At 44.3% G+C, this 19643-nt stretch overlaps 1 protein-coding gene across 9 annotated transcripts in view; it reads left to right on the top strand.

Annotated features, from left to right (window-relative positions):
- The window catches only part of LOC135904590 (uncharacterized), a 900492-nt gene that overhangs the window by 371817 nt on the left and 509032 nt on the right, over positions 1 to 19643 (top strand). The gene's annotated exons all lie outside the window — the stretch shown is intronic.

The following is a 19643-nucleotide window of genomic DNA, read 5'->3' as shown; positions in this document are numbered from 1 at the left end:
TCGCACCTACAGAATGCGGCGCGCTCCGACGGTGTTATCGCCCTTGGAATTTTTACGGAACGCTATGACGACGTGGACGCCGCCGGCAAAAATACGCCTGGAGTATCCATATAATTACTATTGCAATAATGCACTGAAGCAGACAGTTAGGCTGGCACCCCTCGATCTACAATTTGTAACGCACGTCGAGCTATTTAATCCTTTACTCTCTTGGAGAAGACATGTTACGAGCCTTTTAAACGAGAACAGCGAAACAAATGGAATATTTCAATATCAAAACAAAGCTAGAAGAAATGTGCAAAGCTTAACCTCAACCTCAAGGAAGCTATGTCAGCGTAGCCTAAACTAGGCTCGATCCTTATCCCCAGCTGCAAATGGGGCTTTCTGTGATCTGGAGGGCAGGGAGCTGGATTTATGCGGCCGTAACACGCAGCTGCGGCTAACACATTATTCACGCAAATAACAGCTTGGACCTCAAAAATGAGGGAGGAGGAGGGGGAGGTGGTTCCTTAGAAAGCCGCATCGTTTAAGATGCCTCATCGTTTAAGATGCCTCTCAATGCCTTCCCTTAGAAAAAGCAGTGCGTCACCACGGAAGCTCTTCCCAACCCCCAAACTGAGGCGTTCGATAACTGAGGCCAGGCTTCTCCGCTCTTACCACGCCAAAACTTTACACCAAAGCTGAGGCCGACCCGAAAAGTGAGAGGCCACCCTGTTTTAATGGTCTGAAAAACTGATCACACTAGGTTCGCCCTTCAATGGTAATTATGAGTTGAAATGTCATTCGTAACACTTTTTGGGTTCGTGGAGAGAGACGTTGGTATATATTTGGTGCCAGTACATTTGGGTTTAGTAGACATGACCCTTTGTTTGCATACAAGGCGAACATTTGTGATCTATAGACATCACTTTGTTTTTTGGTACCAATAGCGAGATAAGCTATGTATAGAGATACACGAGATAAGCTATGCATAGCAATGCTGAAAAAAAGTGCTTCTTGGCCTGCTTGTAATTAGGAATGAAAACACTAGCGGCTTTGGGAGTGCGATAACGATTCTGTTGGGACGCTGCGCCAGCTCCAACTATCTATTGCTGACACAAGCATCTGAAGAGATTAGAACTCGCTACGCAGTAAAAATGAAACTCTGATGTCCCCCGGAAGAACAAGATTCATGTAGCGGAGCTTACTGAACTTCTCACATTTCCCTATGTGAGCTTGGATATTAGGGCCTAGTGATAAACGGTAAAGTATCCATCTGAGCTCTCTTTGAATGCTGTTTCAAGTCGAGAGTTACGGTAAAGAAATGACAATAAGCTACCCTGCTCCTTAAAAAAACTGATAAAATTTCTTGCAACACTTCGGAACCCTACTACAAACTGTTAGACACTCGGTCCAGTAGTCGTAATGTTCCAGCAGTAGCTACAGCGGCCCATTAATCACAATTTTAGGCACGCAGAGAGACATCCATCGTCTGTGCGCCTTGTGCCACCGTGAAGATACAAGGAACCAGTGCATAGTCCTCAACGTTGTTCGCTTGTTGGATCCTTGTTCATGACCTGAACATACAGCCGAGACACTGTGTCATGTTATGTATCCATTGCACGCAATGTACACCATTATCACATTTTGCTTCTTATTTTCTTTTAGTATCCTTCGGTGAAAATAAATCTGAGCCGATATTGTTTATTACTCTGTCTTTCCATTTTATTCTATATGCATCTCTCTGGCACCATGTTCCCCGGGACCGCCACAGTGTCCCTCAACACTCACTGCGCAATTTTGGGACGTTAAACACAACAAGTAGGAAAGATACCCTTACATATAAAACAAAGCTTCATAAAAAAGAATTTCTCTTTCTGTAGACGTTTTATTGCCTTTATATCAGACAACAAATATACAACTGGGTACCATACACTATTTTTCAGCGGTACTTAACAAATGTTGATACTCCACACCACATCCTGAAGCTAAACAGATTCCACGAGGCGCAAATAATATGTATCCGTGTAAACATACTCAGCTGATATTAAGCGACGAAGAGTTTTGACAGCGATGTACATCAGGTATGGATAACGGGCCGCTGTTTATGGTGTAATTGAAACCTTAGCTACAGGACAAGAGTACCCGCCAAATTGCTGGAAATAGTTTTCCCTTTTAGCAAATACATATTAATGTTTATCACATATTTCGCCTCATTACTACTGTTGAACATTAATACCTAAATATTTTCATGACGCAGTTCTTGCACCTTAATTATCAGGATCGGCATTTCTTTCATTTATTTTCTGCTCAAGTCATACATATCTCTCTTTAGAACGGCGTGATGCTTCCTCGCGAGTATCCTTTCGAAGAACGCTTAAAGCAGCTGTGAATATTCCAGTTAAAGATGCAGTAGACGCAACGCACCCTGCTGGAGCCTATATACAGGGAAGCTTTCCGTAATTGATTAAGAAATGCTGAGACACGTGTTTGCGTTTATTTATTGTGAGTGCAAAGTGAAACCGAATGTTTGATTTATGTTTGCGAAGAATTGAATGTTCTTATGAAGGAAACCAGCGTTATAGGACTTGAAAGAGGCTAGCTGGCTTTCTGTGCTATTAGTTTGGGGTACCCGATCGCTCCTTGGAGGCGCAGATTCGACCGTCCACGTAGTTAGGCGCCGCAACGCACGTGCAAAGTGAGACCGTCTACTCCAGTGCTCTCCTTACCGTCTTATTGTGTCTCTACGTGTCGCGGCTTAATCGTCCTCTCCACTAGCGGCCAGTGCCCTGCACCCGCAGGCCGGCTTCCCCTCTCTACCTTCTACTGCTGCAGGCCAAGTAATGTGAACCATCGCTCTTAGATACCGGCACCCTCCTGCGTTCGAGTGTGAGCTATTCAGTGAGAATGCATGAGCAGCAGCAACAGGCGGTAGCCATGGTCAGCAAGTGAGGCGCAGGAGGTTTGACAAGAATGCTTCGCTTTAAAAAGATACATAAGTCAGGACCTACTCCGGATGCGGTTGTTCGGAGGAAGTTGAACAACTCTTCACACGGAAAGGCGAAAATGAAATAATTTAGTTCTTTTTCGCTTGTTATTTATTTTGGCTTATAAGAAATTGGTTAAAGAAATAGTAAGAGCATAAAACAGCACGGTCAGTAACACCGTCGAAGTAAATGTTGTGAACTGATGTCGTAAAGCAGCTGAATCCTACAATTTTTCTCCCCTCTTAAGTTCTAGTAATGTGTTTTTCTTCGCACATGCAGGCGTCCTCCGCATGGCTCGTCCTATTCTGTGATGTCTAAAAAGTTATGAAAGCTTCATTATAGAGATCCATGATAATAGTTTTTGTAGGAACCGAGTAGTTCCTAATTACGACTGCCTTGCCTAGAGCAACTATAATAACAATGCAGATGTTCCTTCTATTTTAACTTACTGTCTTTCTTATGTTAGTTAGTGTAATGATATTAGCTAAAATTATTGTAGCACGCAGTTGAAGCTGCAAACGTGTGCACCCCAAACCAAACTATGATATTTCTGGTACAATTTTCTCTCCGTTCTACTCTGTTCTCATGTCTAGTTGTGTTCTTAGCCCAACCAAAACAACGACGAGGACCCCAAAAACATACTAGTGATCGTTTCTTGGGCTATGAAGGGGCACACCAAAAGCAAGTATAACGTAGTAGGCTTAAAGCAGAAACCGTTCAAACGGCAGGTATGTACCCTACATGGCGTTTAAGGTGAAAGAAATAAAAGTAAAAAAACAGAAAGAGCAAATGCTGCGAGATCTCAACTAAACGCACAGCATGATATAGACATTCGCACCGGCCCTATTTTAAAGCTTAGATTAGAGCGATAACCGTGTTTTAGATGTGGGATCTGTCTGGTAACAGCGGTTTCATAACATTTGTCTATGAGGCCTATCTAAAGTTGGGCGGTGTAACGTGGTTTACGAAAAGTTGTGCTAGATGGGATATCAAGGACAGATTGATAACATGTATGTGTTCGATGGTTTCCTGACATCCATAATGGTCGTACTTTGGCCAATAATAAAGGCCACTTAAAATTGGCAACAAAACGCATACTTAAGCTACACTTCCAGACGTAGGCAGCGTTTACTTCCTTCTAATTGTAGGCTTCACTTCCGATTCCTGCTGCAGCAGTGAAACAATCGCAGTAAAATGATCGCAGTGTCCGAGGCTTTTTGTTATCATTTGTAACTATAACAAAGGCTCTAAGACACATAGACGGAAAGTAGACACAATCTTTGAGGCCAACAGAAAGACTATCCTATCTTGCAAGCGAGTAGACGAAGTTATGGGACCGTTGGTACCTCGCAAAAGAATTGCAACCCGCCAGCCCTCCCCCCCCCCTTTTTTTTGAAAAGAAAGAAAGAAAGCACATGCATGACCTTGTGTGGAAATAGGCATACATATTTGAAGATTCTCAGTAGTTTTGAGGACGCAGATAAACCCTAAAACTGAAAAAAAGTACGTAGGCGGATTTAGTGCCATAGGGGTGATAATGAAGCAAGTACGCTGAAGAAGGAGTATCCAGACAAGGAGATCAACAAAACGTATCCTCTGTTCCCGACTAACGTGCCAATAAAACCACAAGACAAAAGCAAGACTACTGAAAAGTCGGATACATAGAAAAAAAAGATCAAGTTCAAAAAGGAGATGAGCACACCACAACAGCTCGCCAAGCGCGTGAAATTCTCGAAATTAGCGAAAGTTCGCGAGATTCTCGAGTCGGCACCTTTGATAAATGACAGAATAAACGACATGACCTGTACAATCTTTTTTTCGTGATGCTCTGCGGTTTGTTCTGTTCGTTCACACGAGTTTCAAAAGACTACTTTTCGGAGCTTTTTTTATTCTTGCGGAAGTGAATGCATGCGAACTGGCTCGGTATCTGGTATTCATAGGTCGCTGGTTTCTCGCTATTCTCCTTCGAGCTGCCTGGTAGCCCTCCTTTCCATAGATGTTGGGTGGGGCCTTCTTAGACAGTTTTTCAACTTCCTCTCACTTAGGACAAGGCATGATCAGTGTGCACAGCAGAATAGAGCCCTAGATGAAGCATGGTAGAATCTTCTCGAAGGAAGAAACGAAAGTAAAAAGAAGAGTTACCAACTGCACTCGCAAGAATTAACTAAAGCTTAAAAATGATGTAACCTAACCGGACGTGCCACCGGTTTAGTGGTTTTAGAACAAGCTTGTTCATTCCAAAGTAGCCGGTAGGAGTGGCGCTTCGACTCATGTTGAAGCACTTGACGTACTCAATGCCGCTTGTGTGGCTTGCACAAATGAAACCTTTGTCGTGAAAATCGAGCAGGAGAACCACTATATTTTGCTAATCTGAAATAACTCCAATGAGAACGAATCACTTTCCTGAAGTAACAACTCGTGTTCTGGGTGGGGAGCCACTACATCAATGAGATGTGCTCATGGCCACGGGGTACACTTCAGAGGTCCCATGTGGAAAGTGTTGAGTGATTGATTTCGAGAGGTTAAACTCAGAGAACATAAGCGGGGTTTCTTTCGGAGGCCATATGGCCATATGATTTGGGTCAGTTTTCGGCCCCATAAGTTTTTAATAATCCATTAGTGGTGCCAGAATTAGTACTCACAATATTGCCTCGATGTCACCGACGGCGGCCTCATTTTCTTGCAGTGCAAGAATCACACGGGGAAATGTACGGACACACACACGGCCCTCTGTATGTTTCTTGTTAACCCAGGGCAGTGTGTGACTCATTTGCATTATTCAACCTAGTCGGATTTTTGCCCTTGTTTCATTTGTGATTAGCAACCGCGAAATTCAATTGGGAGCCGTTGGCACGAAAGGAAAAAGAAAAGGAGTCGTTAGGTCACTTTGGCTATTAGCGCACGACCATTACAACGTACTACTTCAGAATTATTCTCTTCTGTGCAGAAGGACAAGGTGTCTGTCGTTTTTGTTCTTCCTGCTTCCACGGAGAACGCAGGTACACATTTGGTTCATGCGGTAAAGGTACAATGCACGCAGTACAGAAGACAGAGAGAAACAGAAAAGGGTGGTCGCTTATCTCTCACATTACTGGCCTCGCAGAACCTGAAACGGTACAGCTTACCCCCGTTGATATACCGCAGACTTCTAGTTACTGCTTCCACTATTGCTTTTACGCCCAGTTACAGATTCTCTCTGCAGGATGTTGTTCCTTTACCAGAATGCCTCCTAGTGCCAAAAAAAAAAAGTCGCGTAGCTTCACCTCTGCGGCTCTACCACTTGAGTCCTGCTTAGCTTTGCACTACATATGATGGCGCCGCCATTATTATTTAGAGAGATGACAGCTAAAAGCAGAGTAGTGTGCTTGCGCGTCTTTTTTTTTACCGTGCAGTAAGTTGTTATTTCCGGCAGCGTCGCAATGATGCGGCAGTCTCCTCCAACGAGGTGATGGTGGGCTGCCCGTCTGCCATCGGCGGGAGGCTGGTACTTTTCGAACTGCAGATGTGGTTAATAAAATCGACCGGAGGCCGGTGACTGTACAACGCCTTCTAGATATAACTGATACCTTCCTTGCGTTGTGCGTGACGTCACGCTCGTCACTTTTCCTAGTCCACCGGCAGTAGACAAGCTACCGGCCTAGGAGTGCGTGTTCTTGTGGTCGTAGCATGTCGTGCCTACAGTGTGCTACCTCGGCTTGGGAAGAATGGGCGCGATTTTGTGGTCACTGTGTGATTGTGCTACTGCTTTGTGAAACGTGACAGAGGTGCAGACATGCTTGATTTGAGCCACGCTGTTTAAGTGTTGCCATATGATGGTGTGTGCAAAAATGCCGCGCAACCTACCCCAACGAGCCGCAGCTTCCCGTGCACTTCGTCCCTAAGACAAAACGCCACCATCGTAAGTTATTGCGGGCAACACCGTGAACGGCATACAAAATCATGAGCTCTATACAGAGGCAGGTGAAATTATTTCTAACAGCTTTTTGATAGCTAAATCGGCAATTACATTTAAAAAGACAACGTGCTGTTGTCCGCGGGCCAGGCTATTGTGAGCTTTTCTCTAGAGCGTATCTCTCGGCAGTTTCCCGCAAGAAATAAAATAATAGTAAATAAAGATGAGCATGTATCTCTGCTTCATCCTTCTGGCCACTGCCTGTCTGCAGCGTTCTGAACGAGGTTTCCGAGAACTGTGCGCTGTTTTGTTGAGCGTCGAAAGTGCTATGACTGCTTAGTCATTCTTGTACCCACGGCCTAAAAGGCACATTTTCTTGCTGCTTCACTGCAGTGTAATTTACGAAAGGAAAAGAATTGTTTTATTTCACTCCATATCATGCCATGATTTATACTGCTAGTCATGTTTCCATGAACAAATTTTCCGTGATTGCAGAGTAGATGGGGACTAAGCGCCCGACTAATAATTTTGTTTACTCGAATGTATGTGCTAAGCACTTCAAAAAGTGGATCAGGTGCAATACCCCAACGCCAACAAATTCCCAGACGCCCTTGAGTCGCATCTTGCAGCATTGCGTTGATTTCCCACGTAACAAATAAAAATCATATCTTTATTTTCGTCGGCCGACAACGGAAAGTAAAGGTTTCATACTATTTTGTGTTTGCTAGCGCAAGGGCATTCGGAAGAACATGAGCCCTAGACTAGCTGGATTTACAGCTCGTCCTGTTCCATTTATTCCGAGCTTTAGTCTGTCCAACGCGGCACATTACCAAGGAGACGTCGCGACTGAGCACCTACAAAAGAAAGGAAGTATAAGCAGGCGAAAAAAGTATAATCACTCGCGGCACAAAAAAAAGAGAAAGAAACAAAGCCGCCGTGGAACATCGCCAACTGCGATAGTGACGTCTGCGATAGAGAAGTCTGCGATAGTGACTATGATATTGACGTTACCGTTGGAGCAAGCAGGCTTTGTTATATCTAGGATGTGTTGGACGGTAGCGTGCGCTTTGGCGTTTGCACAAAAACAGCGTCTACAAGAGCGATGCAGTTTCTTCCCCGAGAAAGCATCCGAAAACTTCACACTATTATAGACCAGTTCCTAGGGGCAAGTTCTTGCGACGAGCATCGGCGTTGTTCTTCGTCACCGAGTGAGCGAGCACAGCGAAAAATGAAAGCGAACGCGGAGCGCTGCGGGAGATCAGAGAATTGAGCGCAAGGAGGAACGCGGAGGACGAGACTACAGTGAAAGCATGAGGCAGAAAGTGGAGGAGGAAAGTATGGCGAAAGGGTGAGGAGGAAAGCAGAGTGCCGCATTAGACAACGAGATGGTGCCACAGTATTCGTAATCTGATTGTACGCGCGAAGCGAATTCGGCAGTACTTTTTCGAAGACACGCGGGCACTAGTGATTGCACTGGAAACTTCTACTAGTAATGTATAAAAGCCGACGCGCTTGACCCGCAGATCATAATTTCGACGATCGCCGACTCTGCTCGTCGGTTCGTTGTGTTTCAGCGTTACCTGTTTTGTAACGCTTCGCTCAATTTGCAACGTGCAGCACGAGACAGGTTGTCCGAACCAGCCAATATATCGCGAAATGAAAACACGTACATAGCTGTGCGCAAGTTTCGCATTAGTGAGTATCGTAATTGACGGTGAATTTTTTTTTTTCTGAAGAGAATGCTTCATAAAAAGGGGCCAACTCCCATCCGACTTATTGATATACATGAAAAATGCAGACATGCTTTTATGGAGGAGCCTCTGAGCCGATTAGTATGAAAGTTGTTGCCTTTGAGAAAGAAACCTAAATTTCAGTGACTCTTGGAAGCGAATTTGTTACTAACGCCTGGAAGCAGGTTACGTCATTCCTGTCGCTGTCCGTTTTCCGCACCATACAAGCTTACAAGACACGTGTCAGAGCATTAAGAGTGCTTCAAAATTAAACGAAATCAGGGATTTTAAGTGCCGGAACTAATAATGGGATTGTGAGGCACGCCTTCGGGAGGGGCTCAGGATTAATTTCTACCAGCTCGCCAGGCATTTTAACGTGCACCTAAATCTAAGTAACCGGTCATCTGTGCATTTCGCCGCCATCTAAATGCGGCCACATTTGCCTCGAGTCGGTAATGTGACCTCGCAAAACAACACCACATCCACTAAACCACCACGGCGTGCAAACTGAATGTTACTAGCAGGAATGTGGCCGTGTTGATTAGGGCAAGTTAGATGTGTGGGAAAGCTTGACTAGTGATTTTCGCACATAATTCTTAGCATACATTGTTTTCCGTATAGTACCTTGCCATTTTATGTGCTTTCAGCGTTCAGCGTGACATACGAGTGATTGGACAGTTCCTTAACTCAGCATTTTGCCATCACTATAGGGCAACTTGCCCGAATGGGTCACAACCCGCATTTGTGGCACCATCTGTAGCTCATAAAAGATAACAAAATTAACCAAAAATTTCCAAGAATACGCGTTTCTTGTGTCAATGGTAAAACGAACTTTATTGCTCTCTGTTCTAAGCAGCATTGTTAACGAAGTGGCCAATGATGCAGTAAGATGGGGCTATTAACATATTTATGTCGTTTCACCTCATTTCATACGCCTGTGAATACATAATACTGTATATATGCAACTTCAACCGCTGGATTGCATGAAGCTACTTGAAATTGAACCTTCTTGATGACTTCTCGTCCTCAAAAGCCTTCAGAAGTGCACTTGTGAAAAAGTATATATTGATGAGGAAAGTTAAATACTATTTCTTATAGTTAAAGAGTCCCTGTCTACCTTTCTCTTCCTACCGCCGTACAAGGTGAGGTCATGATTCTTGAAGTATTTCAAGATTGTTTACTTTTGCAGGCAGCCGCCACCATTTGCTACGCACGTTTAAAAATATAAGGCACGGAGGAGCATGTTATTATCCTTTGATAATTGAAGAAGACACTGCTTGTGAAGAAGCTGGTGTTCATTGTAGAGATGGTGGCAAGGTTTCTAGGTTTATGCAAATAAATCAGCGTCCAGATGCAACCCTGCCTTATAACTTATAAAGCCAACCTTTCCAACATGCCTAAAATGCTACAATATTAGCAATATTGGCTCTACGTAACCCGCCGTGGGCATTGCTTAATGGTATGGTGTCGCGCTGTTCAGCACGAGGTCATGGGATGAAATCCGGCTTCGGCGGCCTCATTTCAACACCCGTGTGCTTAGGTTTAGGTGCACCTTAAAGAAACCCAGGTGGTCAAAATTAATGCGGGGTCCCCCATCACGGCGTGCCTTATAATCAGATCATGGTTTGCTGGCACGTAACCCCCCCCCCCCCCCCTTTTATTTTGTTCTACGTAGCAGCTGTATTTGGAAGACGCGTGAACTGGTGTGCGATGTGATGACTGCTTGCTTCCTTGAGGCGTTGACATTCGTTAAGGACGTTGGCGATGGTGGGGAAGCTATTATACACGAGAAAATCAAAAGCGCCGTCCACTATGCCCTTTAGTACGTGGTTCAGTTTGTCTTCTTCTGACATCCTCTGACAAATGGCAAGAACGTCCCGTATGTATGCCACATATGATTCAGCCGACGTCTGGACGTGGGACACACGTTCCTTATGCGCAGCTCACTGACAGACAACAGATTTGCCGAACAACTCACGGAGTTTTTGCTTGCATTGCTCCCAGCTCGTCAGTCCGTCGTCGTAGTTTCGAAACCAGGCCCGTGGCGCTTCGTTCAGGTAGAAATTATGTTGGCCAGCATAATAGTTTGCAGGCATGTGTTATGGGCGCTGACGCGCTCGAATATTTGGAGCCATTCATTGACATCAAGATTGTCGGCCCTGGAAAGCCCTCCTGGGTCGCGCGGCTGGGGCAAGATGACTGTAGGCGTCGTGGCAGCCATTGCTTCTGTCTGCATGGTCGCTGTGCCTGCACCAGCTCCATCGGTCCTCATGTTGTAAATGGCCATGTTACGTCCACTTCGAAGCTCCGTCGTGCACAGCAGTACCCAGGACTTCCATCAGATATTTTGCAGAGAGAAAAAGCAAGATGGGAAACGTATTTACAGTATGTAAAATAGGTTAAAGTAATTGATGAAGACGAGTTCACAGCAGTCTAGTGACTAAAACGTCGTCTTCTTCCACCACAAGCTCGTGCTCACCTTCCTCAACGTTGCGCAGAGCAGTGCAACACTATCATGAGCCGAATTCTGAAGTTTATCCTTTGTATGAACTGTGGTCGCGCTAATGTCCCGTTCAATGCGAAAACTAGCTTGCCGTTCTTTGTACGAAATTCTCCGGTGTTTGCACTGCATTGGGAATACGAGCCGTTGTTTTTTTTTTACATTCAGGTTATTCATTATTTGCTTTTCTTTAACTGTCTATGTTTCCCCTATACACTCACTCCTGCTATGACGCATCTTTTCATTTTATTTTGGTGGAAATATGGTGATTTGCTGTATATGCAAAGTATTAACATGCACGCATTTCTGTTTTATTTTGTATGTGTTTCTGTATATGAGCGCGTTTTTCTTTTCTTTTTTCTTTTTTCATGACAGATACGGAGAGCCGCGAGGCTGCGAGTAGGCTTGATGGCGTGACTGCGTTGTAGTACTCTGTATATGCGCATACTGCAAAGGCAATAGAGTTTCTGGCTTAGCCTTTCATCGCTGCCGGAGTAACGCATTAAAATTTAAAAGAAAGTGCGTGTACACTGTATTGAACGACGAGTGGGATTGTGTTATTGCGTGCAAGAAGACTTTGGGAGTCCGCCCTGGCTGCTTTCTTTCTGATGGTGCTGCTTCCGGCAGAAGTGAAACAACAATAATAAAATAAATGTGCGCCAAAGCATTGGTCAAAAACGAAAAGCGCAAATAACCTAAGCCTTTTCGCGCTCATGACGCTTCGTGGAAAGGGTGAGGAGTGCAGCTGTGCCGCTTCCATGAATTCGTTATGCAGTCTTTTGATGAGTCAGCGTATTTAAGCACCCGTGAATATTATCGGGCAAGTAGTACGAAAAGGTGCACACCGTGCCAATTTCTCGTCTGCTTCCTTCATCACAGCTCGCGCTTTGAGGCGCCGCGTTAGACTGCACTATATGCGGGAGCGGCCCACTTAGCCCAGTGCGTTCCTCGTAGGAGCTTACGCTTGATAGAAACTGTGGGAAGTTGTGCGCATTTCATGATCGCACAATTTAATCAAGTTTTAACATTTCTACGGCGAAGTACAAATTCCACCGTTTCTTAACCCAACTCACATGAGATAACTTTATGTACGTATGATTGCATAACCCGTAGTGGCTGATGACGTCACAGTACATGTTTCTCTCGCTTACACTCGTCCGCTAATCATATATAACCCGACAATCGCCCTGATGTAGGGTCGTGTCAAACGAGCACCAAAAATTAAACCATTGACGTGATACCATCGTCTACAATGTGATCGTCGTCGTGCTGCTGCTGTCCCATACACGTGCGACCCACTCGAACTACTACTCAATATACAGGAACATGTTGCCCCACCTAAGATCGCTTTGTGGAAACGCGAACAATGCTGGATAGTCAGGTACCGGCAAAATGCTTCGCATAGCATAGATTCCCACAGTGTGTAGGATCTGCGGATTTTTGCAACGAAGCCGTACATGGCTAGGATATGTCTGAGGTCGCACATGCACTCTCGTTCATCTTAGGTCGTGAATTTTGAATGCATACTCATGTTGGGTTGATGCTCTGTCGGTGGCACTTTTGTGTTGGTGTCTCAGTATATAGGTGCTTGTTTCTCAAAACAAAAATCAGTTGGTAGACAGCGCTTGTCTACGTCGTCCTTTTTTGTCCTCCGTCTATGTATGCGCTGTAATTGACGATTGATACCATGGAATACCAACTAGCCCGTACCCAAACCTTGCTTCAAGTCTTCGACAATGTAGTTGCAGATTATACCAGAACTTTTACTTCTTTTTTAAGCAGAGCCAGAAAAACAAGAATAATCTCCGTCATGCACGAGCTCTACTATACTTTTTAGGGCAAAGCCACAACCTCTTATTGGATAATCTGCATTTGGTAATTCCGCTAGTACGAATAAATAATTAAACAGGACTGTTGAGTACTGTCACTACACGAGGGCTGCAACTTCATATTTGTACTATCTTGCTTATAAAAAGCGCACTTCTTCTTCCAATGAAAACATAGAATATTTAGTTGGAAGAATGATAAAATCTCTGACGTAGCTTTTTACAAGACATAATCTTAAAAACTGCTATTTTGAGTTTTGTCGGCGAGATGTGAAAGAAGAGCTGAAAGCTGTATTGAATTTATCATGCCAAAGCCCCCGATGAATATGCAATAGCACTAATACTTCCAAGAAAGTAAGTGCCCTGCGAACTTTGTGAGATGAAAAAGTAATAAAAATACCTTATAGCCGTACCAACCGGCACGGCTTTTGGTCATAATGCAGTGCTCACTTTTCTACCCGCTTACTATATTTTCATCTGCCACGCTCGCGTGCCATTCTTCAGATAATATTGTTAGACAAAAATTTCTGTCCGAACCGTAAATACAAGTGATGTCTCTGTATTTACACAGCTTTGTTCTCACACGCGCTCGAAGTGATTGCTTATCGCAACTAAAACTGCCTTGTTATCACACTAAAAAATCCGTCTTCTTTATGGATACAAACATATTTAAGGATACAGGGAGATCTCTGTTCTTCATGGATACCATACTTTTGGGAAACACCTAGCACGAAGCGCCTGCTAGCCTCACATGGAGAAAGAATACGTTAAACGACGGCTCACACGCTTCAACTATAGTGAAAAAAACAAAAAAACTCACGCAATCAAAATTGCCGAAATACCCATTGTTTATCAGCGTTCGCTTGAACCACTTTTTACTAATGCTCCTGGTGAAGATGCTTATACCTCAGTAGGCGCTGTGACCGCAAAAGAGCAATATGCGATTGGGCAGTGAACTATTGACAAATTTAAAAAAAAGCTGGCATTGTTTTTCCAATAAAACAGCAAGGCTACGAAGCCTCCAAAATGAAGGCTCATTAGTGAATGCGAGAGAGTAAGAGTAATGGTCCATGGCGAAGATACTACGCCAAACTAATTTGCATTTTTTCTTCTTGTTCTCGTTATTCATTACTGCACTCACTAAAGCCACCTTCCGACTGAATCACGAAAGCGATAGACTAACGACGCAAAATGACGCATGATGCGTGCACGAGGCGAATCCAGCGGTTCTATACTACAGCTTCCTGGAGATACAAAACGCCGTACATTGTTCCCCACGCCCCCAAGGAAACAAGTGGATCCATGCTAGCCAACCAGCGCGGGAATTCAGATTCATACAGGGGCAAAAAAACTAAACGCAGATGGAGAGCTGTCTACCCATACAAGGGCCTAATTAGATTCGACTACCCTATCATCCATATAATTTATGACGGTGCGCATGTCTTTAATTCAGCAGTTATATTTGTTATATCAAGCGTAGATGGAGAGGAGAGGCGTGTGGCAGGTAGAATGAATGCGCGCAAATTACCGTGCGCATTTTCAGCTCACCGTTAAACTCATGCGTTCGCACAACAATTTGTTTAAGAGAACAATAGTCGTTCGGGGAAAAAGCGCTTCCGTGATCTCGCAGAGAAGCCCAATTTGTACAATGCAGCAAGAAAATTATATAGTTGCACAGCTAAGAACACACAACGTTAAAATGTGGGATTGTGCGTCCGTAAGAAATTAAAAAAAAGTAATTTAGCCAGAAGAAGCGCGTTGATCGAGGCATACAATGAACGTCACTACATTAAAATATCACTAGCCTCTAATTAATTTTCTTCTTGTGGTCGACGCTGAAACAGTCATAGGGAGAGAAGGAGTGTGTGAGTGAACCTTTTAAGTTTGGAGATAACAATATTTTAAACACACTTGGGGCCTTATAACGTAAAACTATTCCAATATGTTTTATTTCAATCTCCCGACGTCAAATTTGCGCAACCACCGACGCAAGCATCGGACGGTGACCAGCAGAGTTGTCTGAACAGACCAATCAAACGCTCTCCTCGTTTATAGGATTTCACTGTTTGCGCTAAAAACTCTCATTAAAAACGAATAATATTGTCTACATTGAGCGGCTTGTCTTATCTAATTGGCTGACAAGAGGCGAGGAGTACGTTCAAGTGGAGAGGGATTCATCAAAACTTCAGAACTGAAAGTTGGGCGAGTTGGTTTGGTTTCACCTTAAAGAAGGGCCTGTGGAAAAGCTTACATAGGACAAACAAATCGATGCCTAAATACAAGGATCCAGGAACATGCACTCAATGTAAAGAATGGCACTGGTTCACATTTGGCAGTTCATCGCCGCTTAAGGTTGTGTAAACACGTTTTTGATCAAACTGAGATTTTGAACAGGCACAGAACGCAAAAAAAACAAGAGAAGTAATGGAAGCTTTTTAGATGTTTTTGGACTGTGACGGATACACCAGTCAACCTTCGATAGCACTGTCACAGGCAAAAGTGTCTTACCTTCCGGGTTTTCTGCAAATCAGTTCTTGATTAGCCAGCTTTGCTGTTGCCACGTGTACGTTATCTCAGTTTTCTCGTGCACATGAGAGGGTGCTTGCTCTCTTTTCAGCATAGTTTTGTATTTATTCTGTTTATTTGGAAATAAACTGTTAATTGCGAGTAGAGCCCGTGTTTCTCTTTCCTCGTCTACGTCTTTTCACGCACTTTTTCGTTAAGAAGGATAGAGATTTGTTGGGGCCGAGCCAGTGCAATGAAAAGCGATAACTGCATGAGGAGGGTGATTCGGGCGTCTGCGATTGGTGCGCTGTCCCTTATTTAGCTTGAGCTGGCTGGTCGACAATCGCGGCGGCATGCAACGGAATTGCCGCAATCAAAGCAGTTTCTTTTGCGTTATGCTTTTTCATTGTTATTTTGTTTACGTACTACACTGTTGTAAGTTCATGTTTGTTTCTGTTACGTATAGTGTTACAATGATGTATGCACATGTTTTGTTGTGTTCTTAATTGCTAATTGGCAGTTGTAATTTACGTTGTTGTATGTACCCACTCCTGCTTGGGCCCGAATAGGGCCTGCAGTATTTGTAAATAAATAAATAAATAAATAAAAAACGGATCCTCAGCAGAGAAGAGTTGGCAGAGCGAGGTCATAAACGTGCGAAAATTGCTACATAACGTTACGCGGCCGCGCAAGAAGTTTTATTGTAGGCAAATAAATCGGTGTTGTCCAGGAGGTGCGAGTACCCGGTGCCTGAGCGATCGGCGGCATCCGTCTTTCTTTTCCTTTCAGAACGGGGCAGCCTGCGGCTACTCAGATAAGAATTCAGTTTTCTTCGGCATATTAATGCATCTTTAACGCGTAGATGTCACTTTGACGCGTTGAGTTTTCGCGGTTTTGTGATGTATCATGATAGGCAGGTGAAGTGGGTGCAGCCCGAAAACTTTTGACCAATAGCCAAGGTCTAATTGCAAAAAGTCGTTGAATCAGAAATTATTTTTCTTTTGTTTGGTTCAGTCATGCATAATAAGTGTGCCCGCGTCATATCAGCTATCGCTGTTTTCTTGACGTCGTATGGCAGACGTCGGGGGTGGTTCAAAGACAGAAGTTCAGAAACAATTCATGAAACAGTTCAGTTCATGACAGAAACAGTTGATGACAGAAGTGGGGGTGGTTCAAAAACGTTTTTGAACAGTCGCGGAGGGCTGATTGCAGAATTGGTGTAGAAAAGTTTGAAATAGTTTTACGTTATAACACCCTTGGTTAAGCGCTGAGCAAAAGCTTGACTTACTCAAGTTCCAATAATGAACTTGATTTACATGTGACATGGAAGCGAACAAAGGGTTTTAATCACACGAACCAACGTAGTCTTTACTGTGCAGAAGCAAACATATTCGAGATCTTAAAAAAATACTTTCAATACTTAGGTTTTTAAGCGCCACATATCCTGCAACACAGGAATGACTGGTTTTATTCTTTCACATCTTGAATCCATAAAGCACTGTATTTTTTTTAAAAAAAGGTAATCAATACGTGGCAACCTGAAAGCTGGCGTCATGGAGGCTCCTTGTTGACCTTTTCCACACGTTTAGGTCCCGTAATGGCAGAGCACCTGGGGGAGATTGGGAATGCACTCATTAGCATTGGTGTTTTCACGGCAGTAAGTTTGGTCTGCCTCGCACGAATGCGGTGGAGTCTCTTTGGCAAGGCAGCCTGTGGGAATCAGGGGAAGGGTTGGGGGGGGCTAAAACCACGCCTACTAATATTTTATACACAGGTAAAAATGATAAAGTTATTTCAGGTCGAGCTGAACGAAACGAAGCTAAATGAGACCAAGTAACGCACCTCATCTAGTAGTTCAATCATATTGATGGTGTACAGGGTTTTGCATAAGCGACCGCTGTGTCATCAGTCAGGACTTGACGCCGCCTCCACGCTGCGATGACAGGTGTTCTCTGAAGCACAAATGTGTGAGAGATTCCGTAGACGTGTCGTCTTTGCAGTCTTTGCTTATTTTGATGCTGTTGTTTGGTCCTTTTCAACGCATTCTTTGTTTGTTTCGAGGCTGCGCCCTTTCACCGTAGTTTGCCGCATATTTATTGCCTAAATTATTTTTAACCTGCCGTGGTTGCATAGTAGCTATGGTGCTGGGCAACTAGGCACAAAGTAGCGGGATCACATCCAGGCCAAGGTGGCTGCATTTCGGTGGGGCCAAAATGCTAAAACACCTCTGCACTTAGATTTAGGTGCATGTTAAAAAATCCCAGGTGGTCCAAATTTTCGGAGTCCCTCATTACGGCGTGCCTCATAATCCAATCATGGTTTCGGCACGTGAAACCCCATAATTGTTTAAAAAATTACCGACGATTACGTTACTTCCTAATGCGAAATTTGAGCGCAGCAAATAAGCTGTTTCACCTTTTCGATAGATTGAGGCAAAGAAATCGAGCAACACATGTATGCGCTATCACAGAATTTTTTTTTATTTTTCACACGTATTCCTTTAACAAAGACTGCACTAACAGTTCTTGACAGTCATGAAGGAAGCTTTGTGGTCGGAGAAATAGACTGATATATGTTCGACTTGGTACACCAATGCTTGATTCTCAAAGACGAGATCTATACAAGTGCCTCGCGAGGTTGTCACAGCCGTGGGACGCGTTACGAGCGAGAGGAACGGGATGTTCTCCCGCATAAGTGTTAGGAAATTGCTGTTTGTCTTTATGTCAACATTAAAGTCCCCCACTACTAACATCGGTGTGGATCGATGGACGGTTAATGCGAGTTGCAGGAAGTGCACGACGTCTTTCGTGAGTGCGGTAGCGGACTCACGAAAGCGGTATCAGTCGGTCGCTGCTAGCGCTGGGGGGATGAAAGGGGGGCGGAGCTGGTTACGACGCCGACGACAACGCCGACGACGACGCGAAACCCAGGAACGGACGCCAAAGAGCCATTTGTGTAGCCAGCCCTCCTCCACAGTCTCTCCTCCTCCCTTCCATCATCCTCCCTCGCCCGGAGAGCCGACAGCGCGCATGCGCGGCGGCGGAGCAGATTCGTCGGCGAGCTGGTTACGAGGCCGACGACGACGCGAAACCCAGGAACGGACGCCAAAGAGCCATTTGTGTAGCCAGCCCTCCTCTACAGTCTCTCCTCCTCCCTCGCCCGGAGAGCCGACAGCGCGCATGCGCGGCGGCGGCGGAGCAGATTCGTCGGCGAGCTGGTTACGAGGCCGACGACAACGCCGACAACGACGACGCGAAACCCAGGAACGGACGCCAAAGAGCTGCGCTCTAAAATTATTTTTAATGTGTAACCTCCCCCCCTCCGTTACGACGCAGCCTACAATCCGCGTTACAAAGTTCAAGCCAACGCTACCATCCTTAGCTCTGGTATTGTGGCTATTCTAAACAAAAATTTTCAAAAGCGACGATATAACTTTTGTATAGGAGAAGGTAGAAAGAGTGGCGTAGATGGGCGCTTGCCTGGTTTTACAGGTATACGTGGAATTCATAATCAAAATGGCCGAACGTCGTAGTAAGGCAATGACTTCTGTTGTTGCTGTTGTTTTAACTTGGTGACTGATACCTAGTCTTGACAGCATTGCTTAGGTGACTGAGTGACCGGAGGAATAAAATAAGATGCGTATAGCAAAACAAACAAAAAGAAAGAAAGAAAGAAAGAAAGAAAGAAAGAAAGAAAGAAAGAAAGAAAGAAAGAAAGAAAGAAAGAAAGGAAGGGGTGGTATAGAATTTATGGCAAGGAATGACTTGTATACTATTCTTTATCACATTACGTGTAGCGTTAAATGAAGGTGGCTGCATGCAGCTGTGCTTAATTCTAGTTTTCATATGTCAACGTTTCTGTAATTTTTCACGCTTTCGACGCTGTGTCCTTAATCTCTCGTTTCTGTGTTGTTATATACTTGCAAAGAAACTGGGTCATCGAACGGTAGAAGCTCTAATTTTCTTTTATATTTCACTTAGGTGATGTTTTCTTTTTTTTGTTGCAATGCAATCGCTTAAATCGTGCATCCACTGATGGAATCCTGGCCCGAAGTCTCACTGCAACATTGTTGCTTCGCCTTTCCTGCTTCTTCTTCCATTAGCTCTACGCGTCGGCGCAGCTGTTTATTGGTTTTCATGGGGCAGTGCTGTTTGTGTTTTCCCAATGAAAGGTTGCACCATCAAGACTTCATTTAAGATATGGAGGAAACCTTGGGAACAGGGA

Source organism: Dermacentor albipictus, chromosome 4 (assembly GCF_038994185.2).
Source record: "Dermacentor albipictus isolate Rhodes 1998 colony chromosome 4, USDA_Dalb.pri_finalv2, whole genome shotgun sequence".
NCBI classification, from domain to species: domain Eukaryota; kingdom Metazoa; phylum Arthropoda; class Arachnida; order Ixodida; family Ixodidae; genus Dermacentor; species Dermacentor albipictus.
Note: the sequence above shows the minus strand (reverse complement) of the source record. Positions and strands in the feature narration are given on the sequence as shown.